This window comes from Canis lupus, chromosome 35 (assembly GCF_048164855.1).
Source record: "Canis lupus baileyi chromosome 35, mCanLup2.hap1, whole genome shotgun sequence".
In the NCBI taxonomy this organism is placed as follows: Eukaryota; Metazoa; Chordata; class Mammalia; order Carnivora; family Canidae; genus Canis; species Canis lupus.
The window spans coordinates 28417017-28432920 of NC_132872.1; positions in this window are offsets into that span (position 1 = coordinate 28417017).

Below are 15904 nucleotides of genomic sequence, written 5' to 3' on the forward strand. Positions count from 1 at the left end.
TATTCATACCACATTATTAGCCTTATTTCCAGACATATTGGTGAAGCCCATACAGGCTAAGAAGTTTCTGCATTTAACAAAGGAGTGAGTGAGCCGAGTATTGAACCCACTTAGAAATGAGGCCTGATGTTTCCAATTAATTCCTTCAACAACAATTTACTGTAGACCTTCCGCAGGTCAGGCACTAGGTAGTAGTAATCAAAATTGGTTCATGTCCTCACAAAGCTTGTAATCTAATGGAGCAGAAAGGTAGTATAAAAGAAAACAAATCAAGGAAAGCCTACTGTATGTAGCAGCAAGTAAAATCGTGGTAAGCAGAACATGCTACGGGTGGGGCACACGGTGGATACGGTGGTCGCACCCTGCACCCATTTTAAACTTCCTCTGGTATAGCTTCTATTCTGTAGAGGCCAGAAAACTTGCATTCAGGGTCTTGGAAGTCCTGAGATGTTGGAGGCAAAAATGAGGTTTCTTGGGCTATTGCTCCATATAGCTTAATTGTAGAGAAATTTATTATTTTATTACTTTTGGAACATTGTAATTCCAGAATCTAGTCACTTGCTCTGTAGGAGTTGAGGGGATGTGGCAGTGGGTTGTAAATCCAGGTTAGGGATGCCAGGTTCCAGCAGTATGATCTCGAGGCCAGTACCGGTAACGGCCTTCCGATTCTGCGGGCTCTCCCGGCTCACAGATGAGGCCCTTGCTTGGGAGCAACTGCTAGTGGCCATCTGACCACTTAACCCTCTAGAGCTCCTGAAAATTCTCCCTAATAAATCTATTTTTGATTAGAATATCCAGAGCTGTTTCGTATGTCCTCCTGTAATTGAGGTTTAATTGATAAAGGGGACTCCATTAGATTCATTGTTATCAGGAACAGCATTTCTGAGGACAAGGTATCTGTAGGATGAGTAGGGGTTAACCAGCTAAGGACTGGGTAATAGGGCCTTTCAGGCAGAGGAAACAGCACAGCCAAACCCTGACACCCGAAATAAAGCTTGTCTAAGGTACTGAAGATAACACAGGGTCAGCGGACTGTCTGGGGCAGGTGGGTCTCCTGGTGAATGATGCTAGAGGGTTAGAGTTTCATAGAAGGACACATGATTTGAGATTTCTCAAACATAAAATTTGGTGACTTAAGACCTGGAAGAAGAACGGTAATGAACATTTTTGGTTGAAAAAGATTTCTTGAGTTGATTTTTTTAAACTAATTAATTTATTTTAAAGATGTTATTTATTTATTCATGAGGGACACACAGAGAGAGGCAGAGACACAGAGGGAGAAGCAGGCTCCCTGAGAGGAGCCCAACATGGGACTCCATCCCAGGCCCCAGGGGTCACGACCTGAGCCAAAGGCAGACCCTCAACCGCTGAGCCACCCAGGCGTCCCTCAAGTTGATTTTAAAGACCGAATATAGGAGGAGCAAAAAATAGTTGCAGGGAATGTGGTTAGAATACTATTGAAATAGTCTAGGTAGGGCAACCAGGGGGGCTCAGCGGTTTAGTGCCACTTTGGGCCCAGGGTGTGATCCTGGAGACCCCAGATCGAGTCCCACGTCGGGTTCCCTGCATGGTTCCCTGCTTCTCCCTCTGCCTGTGTCTCTGCCTCTCTCTCTCTCTCTCTCTCTGAATAAATAAATAAATAATCTTAAAAAATTTTATGAAAAAAAGAAATAGTCTAGGTGAAAGTTGATGGTGATACCGATTAGGGAGATGGTAAGTAAGGAAGGTAAAGTGGCAGATTTAAGACGCAGCTAAGTAGCAAAAGTGGCAGAGCAATAAGGCAGATTGATTTCTTTTCCCACTTCCCTTTAATCCCACACCGAAATCTTGGATGTTAATATAACTTGACAAAGACCAGCCCAAATCAAGCTAGCCAGGGAGCACAAGACAGAACTTGTTCCAACAGACAGTGATTTTATTTTTCTCTCGGGTTACAGCCCCTTCCCCTAGCATCGAGTGTCCTCATTTCGGCCAGTCTGTACTGCTGCTTCTGAGAGGTAGAGCAAGAGGATAGGATGAGCTGTGGAAGTCTCCTGTCCAGTAATACATAGTATGTTCTCTACGTTTGTCCTTTTCTAGACGTCAATCTCCTTTTTCTATTTGTTAACTATTCTGAAATACGTACTACTTATCTATTTTCTTTCAAAAAATAATAAATATGCCTAAGACAGGGATAACTAGGTGCAGGTACTGCTTAAGGACTTCATATATATTAATACAGCTTAGTTTTTACAGCACCTAAAAGTTAATCCAGTTATTTCCTCTATTTGCAAGATAAGATATCTTGCCCATAGCCTCAGATAAGAATAAATGAAATTTAATCTGAGATAATATAATACCAAAGCCTGTGCTTTTAAATACTACTCTACCTGATTAATATAAGAAAAAAAATTGTCTACAAAGTGTGTAGCTCTTCCTTGGAAATAAGAGTTACTGTTAAATGTAAATCTTAAAATTTAAATATTTGAGGTACTGTGTTTTTTTTTTTTTTTTAAAGCACATGAAATAAAGTCCTCTGATTAAATTTCTAACCTATAATTTCATTTTTAAGTCAGAAGTTTCATCATCTATCCTGTGGAGAAAAATAAACTTATTTTTAAAACAGTAGCATATTTAAGTCTTAAATCCATTAGTGAAGTCCTCATTATAAATATGTTTCTAGCAGTGATAATTTGCTATTGCTCCAAATACTACTCTTTTGTCACAGATTATTTTTGGTAGAGTTAGCACATTATTAGTCTTTCCCATCATATTCTCTGGATCCCATATGTGCACACAATCACAATGTGGGGCTTTGTGGAGAAAGCAATGTGAGCTATTTTGTGAGACCAGGTCTCCAGTGCATGAAAGTTCATGTAGAGCTTGAAGCCAAAACTAAATGGTTACTTGAAATTAAAGTTTTCAGAGAGTGAAATATTTATGTTGCCTCTTTCAGTTTAGTGCAGAAATGGTAACTGCAGACATTGTAAAATAGTGCCAAGAACTTTGGTTGGAAAGTTAGAAGAGTAATCTCTTGCTCTTCTACAAAATTACTATTTAGGCAGCTCTTCTTTAATATCCATGGATCTCAATTCCTATATTTCTAAAACTGAGGGGCTGGAGCCAGATGATCATCAACACTAATACATTTAGTTATCAGTTAGAGACTTAGTCTTCAAAATAAGTACTGAAAGAGTCCCCAAGAAGTAATTATAGAATCCAATTATAGAGGATGCTCCAACCAAGTGATATTCACAGGGAAAATACTCTGCAACAATTAGCATTATCATTAACAATAATTACAATTGCTTTACATAAATTTGTCTTTATATATTTTGAGACCTTATTATCAATTGCCTACACATTTAAAATAAATGCTTCCTTCTGGGGAATTGAAATCACTATTTAATAACTCGCTGTGTTTGAAAATGCTTGGTCTTATAGAAAAATCTGCATTAATTTTACATTAATATAATTATATAAGCTTGTTTTTGGCAATTATCTCTGCCAGAAATGCATCTTTTGCAATTTCGTTTTAACATTTTTGTTAACTACACGTTTAGCTATGTCTCATGTAAAAACAAGTTGGATATTTTCAAAAAGCAAATCTCAAAACAACTGTCTTTTAGCTGTATTGTTTTATCCACAATTGTTTTCACAAAAGTTGCACTCCTTAATCCCCATCACCTATTTAACCGCACCCTTCTCCACTCTGATAATCAATTTGTTCTCTATCGTTAAGAAGCTGTTTCTTGATTTGCCTCTCTCTCTCTTTTCCCTTTTGCTCATTTGTTTTGTTTCTTAAATTCACAGTATGAGTCAAATCATATGATCTTTATCTTTCTCTGACTTATTTGTTTCATTTAGCATGATACTCTCTAGTTCCATCCATGTTATTGCAAATGGCAAGACTTCATTCTATTTTATGGTTGAGCAATAATTCCATTGTATATATACCTTGAGGTGCCCCTCAAGTTACTTTTTAATTTTTTTCAGAAAATAGCAAGAATAGTCTGTTCCTCCCTCATATCTGTTTCTGTTAATTCCAGTATAATTTTTACAAATCTTTTACTACATACATTTCCAATTCAGATATCTAATTTCTTTGTGGCTTAGAAATATTTTATGTTAGGGGCACCTGGGTGGCTCAGTGATTGAACGTGTGCCTTTGGCTCAGGTCATGATTCTAGGGACCTGGGATCGAGTCCCACATTGGGCTCTCCACAGGGAGCCTGCTTCTCCCTCTGCCTGTGTCTCTGCCTCTTTTTGTGTGTGTCTCTCATGAATAAATAAATAAATAAAATATTTTTTAAAAAAAGAAATATGTTAAATACCCTCATTTTCTTTTGAGAATAATATTTTTTGGGAATTCTTTCAGAATTCTGTGAGAACTAAGGTATATTTCTCCGGAGAGAATTTCTCTTATTTTCATCAAGAAACCAGAGGCCTACTGGGCAGATACATGTTTAATTTACAACTTGTTTTTCTAACCTCCTGAATATTAAAAAGATTGGGCTGTGTATTAAATGTCTATTACCAGAAAAGTTATCAGGTGACAATGTTTCTGAAGATTAATAATCTGGGAGTGAGATGTTGTCTGTATCTACAGAGATCTGAGCTTTCACCAGTGCTGGAGAATCTGCTCATAAAGGAGCTCTCTCGCTTGGCTGTCAAGTTCTTTGTGACATGTACTTCTCCATAGAGCTCATCTCAACATAGAATTTTACTTCAGTGTGAGCAATCTAAGAAAGAGGAAAGAAAAGCAGAAAAATCTAGATTTTTAAATCACAAACCATCACTCTCCCTTTATTCTACTTATTAAAAATCACTAAATTTAACCTATCATCAAGGGGAAAGAAATGAGGTTCTATATCTTAAAAGGAAGAGCATTAGATAACTTATGGGCACATATACAGCAGATTGTGAATTCAGTTGAGGATTGGTTCATCTTTTCCCTTCTCTGGCACAGTTGTTTTCCTTGCTGTGCTCTGTACCAAGGCAGGGTTTCCTGCAGTCATTTAAGAGAGGAGAGCGATTGAGGTGGGCTTACTTTATATTAAACTGACAGTTTGGCCTTTTGTTGTCACTTGTTATAGTTTTCTTTTGGTCAGAATCTTGGTTTTGTCATATTATACTCATATTTTTTTAAATTATTAAAACTACAGCTCACCTCCAACAGTTTGGGAAATGTTCTTAGGCAAAAGCACTTTCTATATGAATTTCTACCTTCAGTTATATTTATCTAATGAGTTATATCTCACCAGCTCTTCTGTGCTTCTAAAATGATTTTATGTCTTGAATGATCAAATATTTTTAAACTTTTTATTTTTAAATAAAAAAATAAAGCTGCTAAAATAATACAAAGAGACAGCACTTCCAGAATAGTGAACAAAGACCAAAGACCTCTGTAAATCCACTTCTCCATAATATCAATTAAAAAAAAAAAAATTGGGCAGCCCGGTGGCTCAGTGGTTTAGCACAGCCTTCAGCCCAGGGCCTGATCCTGGAGACCTGGGATTGAGTCCCCCGTCAGGCTCTCTGCATGGAACCTGCTTCTCCTTCGGCCTGTGTCTCTGCATGTCTCTCTCTCTCATAAATAAATGAAATCTTAAAAAAAAAAAAAAAAAAGGAAAAGATGCAAAAGTCAAGTTTTACAGAACTCTGGGAATTAACCAAAGCATAAAGCAAACCTGAAACTTATTTATTCAAGAAAATATTACTGACCCTTAGTAAGAATAGCAGGCATTATATTCTAGTGTTTGAACTTAACCCTCAACTTTGTGGTAGCCTTGAAAACCAACCATGGTATAACTCTGGTAACCAGCAGCCTTGCAGCCACTAGAAGAAGCAGGCTACATTTGAAGTTCTTCATAAATTTCCATTTCTAGAGCATTGTCATTATTTGATCTTTCTCCCAGTTCCTTGGGAAACCCTCATTCACATGCTGTATTAATACATGAGTATTTCATTTTTTTCCTTCAGAGCAATTGCTAATGGTATGCATTTCTAACTTGAGTTCCTATGTGTTTGTTACTATCATATAGAAATATAACTGATTTCCATGTGTTCATCTTTTATTCTAGACACTTGAAAACTCATTTATTTATTCTTAGGGGATTTTTGATGACTCTTAGGTTGTTTATTTTTGCTTGTTTTTTTTTAAATATCCACAATCATAACATCTGCCAATATGTATAGTTTTCTTTTCAATCTATCTGCCTCTGTTTTCCTTTTCTTGGCTTATTGTGATAGCTAAGGCTTATAGATCAATGGACAAAAACAGAACCTAGATATGTACCCACATATCCACGATTATATGAAGTTCCACAGATTCCCTAAAGAAATGTATGACAAATGAAAACCTTACCTATTAGGGTGCTGGGACAACTGTATAACCACATAGAAAAAAACACCTATCTTACCCTACACAAGAAGTATCTTGAGCTGAGATTAGAGACCTAAATATAAAAACTCAAAATGGAAAGCACCTCGGAGAACGATTAGGACAATATGTTGTCCATCTTGGGGTAGGAAAATTTGCCTGAGAGAACACAGAAAGCATTAACCATCATGGAAACAAATTGATAAGTTAGACCTAACCACATTTTTTTAACTATGTAAAAATTTAGCAATAAGAAAATGAGTATAAAAGTCACAATCTGAGAGAAACTATTCATAATATATGTCTATCAAGTGATCTGAATATATAAGAACAAGAATAATTCATTAATAAGGAGGCACACAATCCACTTAAAATGGGTAAATCTTAAATAAAAATCAAATTTTAAATTCAAAATTTAAAAAAAGATTTTAAAAGAATGGTTACCAAGAATATATATATGTCAATGAAAAACACATGAAAAAGGGCTTATTGATAGTCATTAGGACATTGAAAAATAAGATCACAATAAGGTATTTCATACTCACCAAAATTGCTAAGTTTAAGAATACTGATTTTACCAAATGTTGGCGATACTACATGAATAAGCAAATCTATGATGATAAAAATCAGAACAGCGTTAATTTGGGGGTGGCAGGGTCTTGTCTAAAAAAGGAAGCAGCAAGAAACACTCTAGGATAAGAAAATATTTTATATCTTGATTGAGGTTTGGCTTTTGTTGGTGTAAGCTTGACAAAAACCAAACTCTATCCTTAAGACTGTGTATTTCACTGTACGCAAATTTTACTTCAATAAAAATAATAATGAAAATATGATCAACACACACACTTAGGACAAATATCACATATACTGATGTGAAGTAAAATTGGTTTCTCTTCAGTTTCCCCAAAAGTAAATTTATGGGTCTGAGAGACCAGCTGGAGATGGCGTGGCAGTGTGGGGGACAGGGACGAGGATGGCAGCTGATGGCGGGTCCTGACACACAGATCAGGGGGCCAAGAGCTGGGACCACAGGTTCACGAGAGGAAGGTTTGTTTCCAGTTTAGATCGGGGGATAGTGCAGATGGTGCTGATTCCCCTGAAGTGTCTCAGACCCCTATTTAAACTAGCAAGCAGAGCGAAAATAATTTTTGTAGATAGCAAAACAGATTTAAAATTGACTAAGGATCTAGGTTAATTGTGATCATTAACCAACTTCTTAACTTGAAAATTCCCTTACCGAAGTTTACTTTCTGCTCCCCTTTTTTCCTAGCCCGGTCTCTCTGTCTCTCTGTGCATGCTTTCTCTCTCTCTCTCTCTCTCTCTCTCTCTCTCTTACACACACACACACACAAACACACAACCACATACAAAACCACAATCCTTAATATCGACTCTAAAACCATGAGGCACAATGTTTTCTGGATCAAATATGACATACAGAGTTTACTGAATTTTTTTTAAGATTTTTATCTAGGGGCGGGATGGAGGGGAAAAAAAAGATTTTTATCTATTTATTCACGAGAGACACAGAGAGAGGCAGAGACATAGGCAGAGAGAAGAGAAGCAGGCTCCATGCAGGGAGGCCAATGCAGGACTCGATTCCAGGACCCCGGGATCACGCCCTGGGCCGAAGGCAGATGCTCAACCACTGAGCCACTCAGGCATCCCTACTGATTTTATTATTATTATTATTATTATTATTATTATTAAACCAGGAAATAGATTTCCTCAAGCCAACCTTTGGGGCACCATAGTACAAAATCATAGCTGAGCACATTGGAGCTAGGAAGGAAAACAGTTAATGGAAATAACATGGTCACAAAGAACCAATAACATACTAGTTGCATGATCATGCACCGGCTTCCATCCCTCTTCTTGAATTTCCTCTTCTAGAGCTGAAGTTTCAAACACAGCTGGTTTGGAGACGTCCCAAGCTGATTGAGTCTTAATTCACTGCTTCCACGACCTGATGGAAGAAGCCAGGTATGAGCAGTGGAAGGAATGCCGAGAGGAACCTTCCTCTCTTGACCTGAAGGATTTCAGAGTCCCAAGTCTTGTTTAATCCATTTAAAGTCTATTAAAGAGAAGGACTTATGAATAACCCGAGGTCTAAACTCCCTGGCCCGTTAGACCACAGGGCACAGCTTAGGGTGGGAAGTCTCCGAGATATGGAGGCAGTGAAGGGAGAGGATGGCACATTGGGAGAGGTGCATACAAACCAGGTGCCCAGGGAGGAGGCACAGAGGGAGGGACAGAAGGTGGAAAGGGGCTTGGGCAGCACCAGGGCCTTTTGGGTTCCTTCTCCAGGAGGGACTGAGAGTCTCTTGGTAGGGTGTCCCCTTTGATAGAGAAGATGAGGGTCAATCTTACAGGTTTTATGATATCCTCTATGTTCCTTAAGGCAAAGAAAGTCTGGACATAGTAAATTTCCCTCCACTCTCCCTGCTCTTTACAAAAGAAATCTAGCTGAAGTCAGGTGTTCCAGTTAAGGCTCCCGTTTAAAGGCCAAACCTCTCTGTCGTCCGGCTTACATTCAGACCAACAGTGGCAGAAGAAGATGAGTCTCTTCCTCCTTAAGGTCTCAGGGTCAGAGTGACCAATGGGCTAGGTTGTCACCCAGGGGAACTCAGGAGGAATTATAGAGGCCGGGTTACCCATCTGTAAGAGACACAACAGGGGAGCTGGAGAGCTTGGCATCTGGAGGTCTAAGCTCTTGGGATAAGAGGAAAGGTATCCCTTTGAGCTAGGGGGATGCTGGGTTAGGTGCCCTTCCCAAGGGTCCTCAGGATTCAGCCTTAATTGGTGCCAATTGTTCCAGGCAGTCCTGAGAAGGATGGGCTGGATGGGCTCCTTCATCTTTCCATGTTTTTGTGCCCAGGTCTGGAGACCTAGAGTGATGCACCCAGGGCTGGAGTGGAGTCTCCTGCTGGGGGCATCCAGCTGGACACAGACTGCCTCTAAGTCATGGGTAGCCTTTTGGCAGATGTGTTGGATGATGATTGGAGAGGCCAGAATTTCCAGAGGAGAGAGACTGGGAGAAGCTCTCTTCCAGCATCTACCCAATGGAAGAATGTCCTCCACTTTGACAGAAATTCAGGTGTGGCTGCCGCTAAGGCTTCCATTGTGGGAAACCCTAAAGCCCCGCATCTGATGCATTGCAAGACAGGTGAGGAGGAGAAGGTCAGGCTCCCGGAGGTCAGAGGCACAAGTGAAGAAAGGACTCTAGTGGAGATGGTGGTGGCTGGCACAGATGCAGCCAGGAAGCGCACAACAGACCAGACGGCAAAATGAGCATCTGACAAACTGCTGGTCCCCAGCAGTAATAAAGGAGAGGCTTAAAATCACAATGAGTGAAAACACCTGCAGGGAAGCCTGGGCTAGACTGGGGAGGTTGGCCCGACAGACCTTGAAGGCGAACATCCAGTAGCAATCCAAGTTTGAAGGGTTTGAGGAGATGGGAGCCAGTCAAGAAAGGGGTGGGGCAATCCAGTCCCAACACCAAAAACGATGTCAGCACGGGAGGCACTGTGTCTGGGCTCTGGGCATCCACACCTAAAGATTTAGGTCTTGCCATCCAATGGGAAAGAAGAAGAAAGTTTATGAAAGGAAGGGTACATTCTCTAGAGGAGAGCCTGCAGGTTCTGCAAGGTGGCCATGGACCCTGGGCTGTTTTGGGATTGGGTATTATTGGTCTCTCTGGGCTGGGAGGAACAGTGACCACAGTGCTTTGGTCTCTGATGGAGGCTGTTTCCAAACATCTAAGGGACTCCTCCCACAGGTTGGGAGGGAAGTTTTTGACCTTCTGATACAAGGTTTGTATCAGAACTGCCATGGCAGCCTTCTTCCGTTGGGAGGGGGGGCTGTACCCACAAAGTAAATGCATTATAAGGAGTCTCAGGGTTACCCTGGGGCAGAGATGGGAGAGGAGAGCACATGCTCCACACCTGTGGCTTTTGGTCTGTAGCCCCAAGGTCTGGGAGGCCACAGGATCAGGATGTTTGTCCTTGGGCTTCTAATGTGCAACCTGTTTATCACCATCCTCGCCTTCCAGCTCACGTCTGTCTAACTGCCACGCCACTCCATCATCCCCCCACTCCAGAACTTGGGACACTGAAACCTTTTATGTCAAGGAATGGAGACTGCGCAGGGCATTCCTTCCACTGCTCATCCCTGGTTTCCACCTGGCAGAACCTCACTGTAGGCGGTCAGAACGCTTTCCTAACACTAGCATTTCTCCTGAGTCCCTCCTACCGCGCTCTCCTGAAAATGGAGGCCTTGAGCTTGTTGCAGTGAACTGTAACTTCGAAAATATTTTCTTATCACAGCGTTCACTTTGCCAGATTTTATTTTTTTAAGATTTTATTTATTTATTCATGAGAAACACACAGAGAGAGGCAGAGACATGGGCAGAAAGAGAAACAGGCTAAATGCGGGGAGCCCGATGTGGGACTCGATCCCAGGACTCCAGGATCCCGACCTGAGCTCAAGGCAGATGCTCAACTGCTAAGCCCCCCAGGCATCCCCACTTTGCCAATTTTAAATGGTCCTCTGTAGGACAGAGTATTTGGAAGAAAGAAGATACTGAGGCTGATATTTAACCAAAAACTATTAATCAATAATCATCACTCAGCATTTTCTGAATTAATTTTTTGTATATATATTCTTCTATTTGTTAGAGAAAGAAGAAGAAAATACTGCCTGAAACTGAACTTTTATTGTTGTTTTGGATTGTTTCTCCCGTCTGAACCATTACCACTGATGTTCATAATCCAAGATAATTTTATCCAACCTTGATTTGACAAGTTTTGAGGTTTTTTTTCCCCCAAATCTATTTGTCTTAGACTTCTGACACCAGTTATTTAGGAAAGTTCTAACACTTTCCTTCTAATTAAAATGCTGCAGGCATGGGGAGTGTTTTATGCAAATTGATGTCTATGGATCAAATAGACATGCTGATGGTATAGCGCATCCATAGTATCATGGCATTATTTCAAATATGTAAAATATACTGCAACTGTGATATCTGTGCAATTTTATTTTGGGTGTTAAGGAATATGTCCATAATATTCATATATATTCTGATGTATCTGGTCTAGCATAGCTTTAAAGAAATATTTTATTGATTTGGGAAGGGTCAGGTTACAAGTGCCCACGTAATTATCAAACTGATCAGTGATAACACAACTAGTAGTACTTGCAACTTAAGGGCGTATAAATAAGGGAAGTTCTTTTAATTTAATAGGGGGAGTTATGGTTTTAAAGATTGTGTAATCACGGTTTATCCATAGCACATCTACTTAAACATATAAGTCATGCAGCATCACCTACGAGCTCTTCTCCTGAAGGAAGAAGTTTCAATCAACTGTCACATACTTAATTATAAGTTCAGAGGTAATTCACTCAATTTTTACCACACACAGTTCAAAGACTTCAGCAATTTCGTAGGAAGGAAGCCACATCCTATGGAACAGTGCCCAGTGTCTAGGTTAATCACAACAGCGGCCTCTTCTGAGCGAGAAAGATTACAGAGTCATCTGGTTATAACACAGAACATTAGTGTTTTGATTCAGATGAAATGCGAGTCCAATTATACCTCTCAAAATTCAATAATCATATCAAAACTGATGGTGCATAAGATGAGAAATAAAATTAGCAAAATATATTATCATGTTCAGGTTTAAATACTATTTAAGAAATAAGTACTTGGGTTTATTATCAAGAAAGTACCTTGGTAATACCAGAAAGTGAGTGCTTAGGTACACATTGCGCCTCGAGGCACTGGCATTGTGGAACTGCCCTGGGCGCTGCGTATTTCATCTAGGCCTCGCCACTGACTGGGATCCTGAATGAGTCAAAAGAGGACAAGAAGGACAAAGTGTTTGGTAATTCATATCATTGTAGAGAGCTAAGCATGTTGCTTGAAGGACGTCTGGGGATCTGAAGACTTGTTATTTCTACTTCTCCCATTGACTCTGTCAGTTCTGGGCATTTAATAAATCTTTTAGAGATTTATTAAATATATCCCCAACATCTTGTCTATTCTACAAATTAATTAGTAGGTTGCTTGGGGACATCCTTGCTTTTATTACCAAGGAAATTTGGTATGCCCATCAACCATATGAGTCAATAAACATGGCTTGTTTATAGAGGCATTATTTTTTTTCCCATGATATCACTATCCTGCTGTTTTATCTTTAAAATACCAATGGCGGTTTAAAAAATCTAACACATAAACTTAATATTGGAGAGCTCCTTTTGAAATATGTAGGTCTTGGGATGCCTGAGTGGCTCAGTGGTTGAGCATCTGCCTTTGGTTTAGGTCGTGATCCCGGGGTCCTGGGATCAAGTCCCACATCGGGCTCCTTGCAGGGAGCCTGCTTCTCCCTCTGCCTATATCTCTGCCTCTCTGTCTGTGTCTCTCATGAATAAATAAATAAAATCTTAAAAAATATAAATGTGGGTCTTGCTTTTGCTTGCATTTCAAGAGTGTCCATTTCCTGTTGTGCCAGTTTGCTGCTAAATAAATATTTTCTTTTTCTTCCTAACTTCAGAACTGTAGGAATATCACTCTATGAAGTATAAAAGTCCCCTATTTTATTATACAAATATTTAAGATATCTTAAAGCAATAAAATGTCGATATGTAATTTAGGAATAATCTTGCACTTACTTCACACCACTCTCGGAGTAACTCAGGGTGCCTGGACATTAAGCATTTCCATGTAGGTGTAAGAACAACAGTACAGGGATCCCTGGGTGGCGCAGCGGTTTAGCGCCTGCCTTTGGCCCAGGGCCCGATCCTGGAGACCCGGGATCGAATCCCACGTCGGGCTCCCGGTGCATGGAGCCTGCTTCTCCCTCTGCCTGTGTCTCTGCCTCTCTCTCTCTCTCTCTCTCTCTCTGTGTGACTATCATAAATAAATAAAAATTAAAAAAAAAAAGAACAACAGTACATTCTGGTCTTAAGTTGGCATTGATCTAATTCAGAATTTGTAGCCCTTCAGCCTTGTTTTAGGCTGAAACTTATCTCTATGAGCTCTATTAGGAAAGAATTTGTTAATCAACTTAATAGTATACATAAACTGAAATACTATTTCTAACCACTTAAGATAATAAGTGTTTTAGAGCTCTTAAAGCACTTTTGAGGCTCACATTTGCTTTCAAATAATTGAAATGCTAATCTCAAATAGTTCTTATCTAAGCAGTAAAACCATTCTCCCAAGGGACTCTACAAAGTAAGGATTATTCCCAAGATGTACAGTATAAACTTGATAGTGGTAAATTAAAGCTGCATTTAAAAAAACTATAATCTAGGGTTTATACCAATTAACGCAGATTTTCTCTAATTTTTAAATTAAGTCTTTACTATATTACCAAAATGAAGCTATTATGTACACACACATATTTAGTTTTAGGTTTTTTTTTTCTTCTTAATTTTGTGTTTGATTTGATGGTGTTTTATAGTATTATAGTATAGGACATGATATTTATGACATTGAACTACATTTTTAAAAAATGTAATAATATTTTTAAAATATTTTATTTATTTATTCATGAGACACAGAGAGAGAGAGAGAGAGAGAGAGAGAGAGGCAGAGACACAGGCAGAGGGAGAAGCAGGCTCCATGCAGAGAGCCTGATGTGGGACTTGATCCTGGGACTCCAGGATCACGCCCTGAGCCGAAGGCGGCACTAAACCGCTGAGCCACCCAGGGATCCCCAAAAATGTAATAATTTTGTCAAGATATTTTAGTCTCAGAAATAATAGAATAGTACCATTCTCTTATTTCTCCCAAGTGAAATCGCAGATTAGTTAAAACCTGTAACTATTAATTAAAAAGAAATACCATCACCAGAATAGCAACGTGCCATATCCAGTAGAAATCAAGAATAATGAAAAACCACTTAACAATAAATGATAATATTATATAATTCTGAATGGTTTCCAATTGAGCGGCATGATTTTTATGTATTATGAATATTTATGATAATAAACAGGGGAAGTTAAAGATGTGATTGTAGAAACTCATTGGATTGAATTATGGAAGTGGGAAGATGAGATGGGAAGTGAAGAAGGCATTTTAGATTCTAGTGGATAGTATGACAGGTCTCTTTCTACAAAGTTATTAGTATAGCAAGGGCTCTATCAATCATGATCAGTGTTTGATATTACAGCAAGCATAGTCTCTCCCTCAAGAACTGATAAAAAATAAGACCATTTTGCTAATAAATCCTTTGTTGCAATATATTTTTTCATGCTTATAGTTTGAAATTTATAGACTATACATAAAGAAGTGTACTGCATAATCTAACAAATACATTATACATTCTTCTGGGACAAGGAGTGACTAGATGGTGTTAACATATTTTCTATAGTAGCAGAACACATATTTTGATTTTATGCTCCTTTTCACTCTATTAAATATTGTTTCCAATCGCCACACTTGTTAAGAATATCAAATAAATAAGCTTCTTTAAGCTCTAGTTATTCTTGTATATCTTAAATATATAATATTACATAAAAATGTAAGAGAGTACGATATAATTTATTTAGGTGTGTGCTTATATACTTTCAATATAAGGGGAATTAAGTTTACAAAAATCATATGACTTGGTTAAGTCTACAACCTAGTTGATGGCAGATAGGACACAATTCAAATTCTTCTGACTTCTAACTTGTTGCCTTTTTCACGGAATGAAAACAGGATTTCTCTTAGAACAGTAAAAGGAATTGAGCTAATCCATTGAAATGGGGAGGGAAAAAGCAATGGGAAAAGAGGGTAAAGTTCTTCTTACCGCAGGGTCAATACAAGTTTCTTATAAATAGACCTCCTATAGATAAGACCTGAGGTAAGTCTACAAAGAAGCAAGGCCTCCAACAAGGTCCTTGGGGAACAATATTCCAATTAAAGGTGCCCAAAATTCAGAAATAGCAAAATTGAAACCACCAAATGAATGAATGGTATTGAGCAAGAGTTTATTGGGCGTACATGAACAGTTCACGAAACTGGGAGCTTTCAAATTTAAAACTGGTATGTGGCTCAGGTACGTGATGTTACAGGATGGCTTATCAAGTGAAAATCCGGGAATGGTTTAACCTTTACAGTGATCGGTCATTACAATGGGGGCTTCCGGATGCCAGGAGGTCGGTTAAAAATAATTGCCTTATACCATTTTTAGTAAGATGACTTCAATTTCTTTTATGATTAACAAAGGTGTTTACCAGAGATAACCCGAGTTTTGCCATGTGCGTGAAATAAGCTAGATTTAGTTTTGACGGCATGATTTAAATTGTTTTGTCCGCTCAGAGAATTCTTAAGTCTGGCCTTTATTTCGTATTTGATTTTAACAAAGGAATCAATGTCTGAAAAATGAATAGAAGAATCTGAAAAATGTAACTTGAGTTGGAGATAGGATTTGAATAATAAGATCATAGCATTTGGAAGCTTGAAGACAAAAGGTTGGGCATGGAGATATATGCAAATATTAAGGGAACATTTTAGTTCCATTTATATTAAAAACAACCTACTGTGAGCCAGGCAGC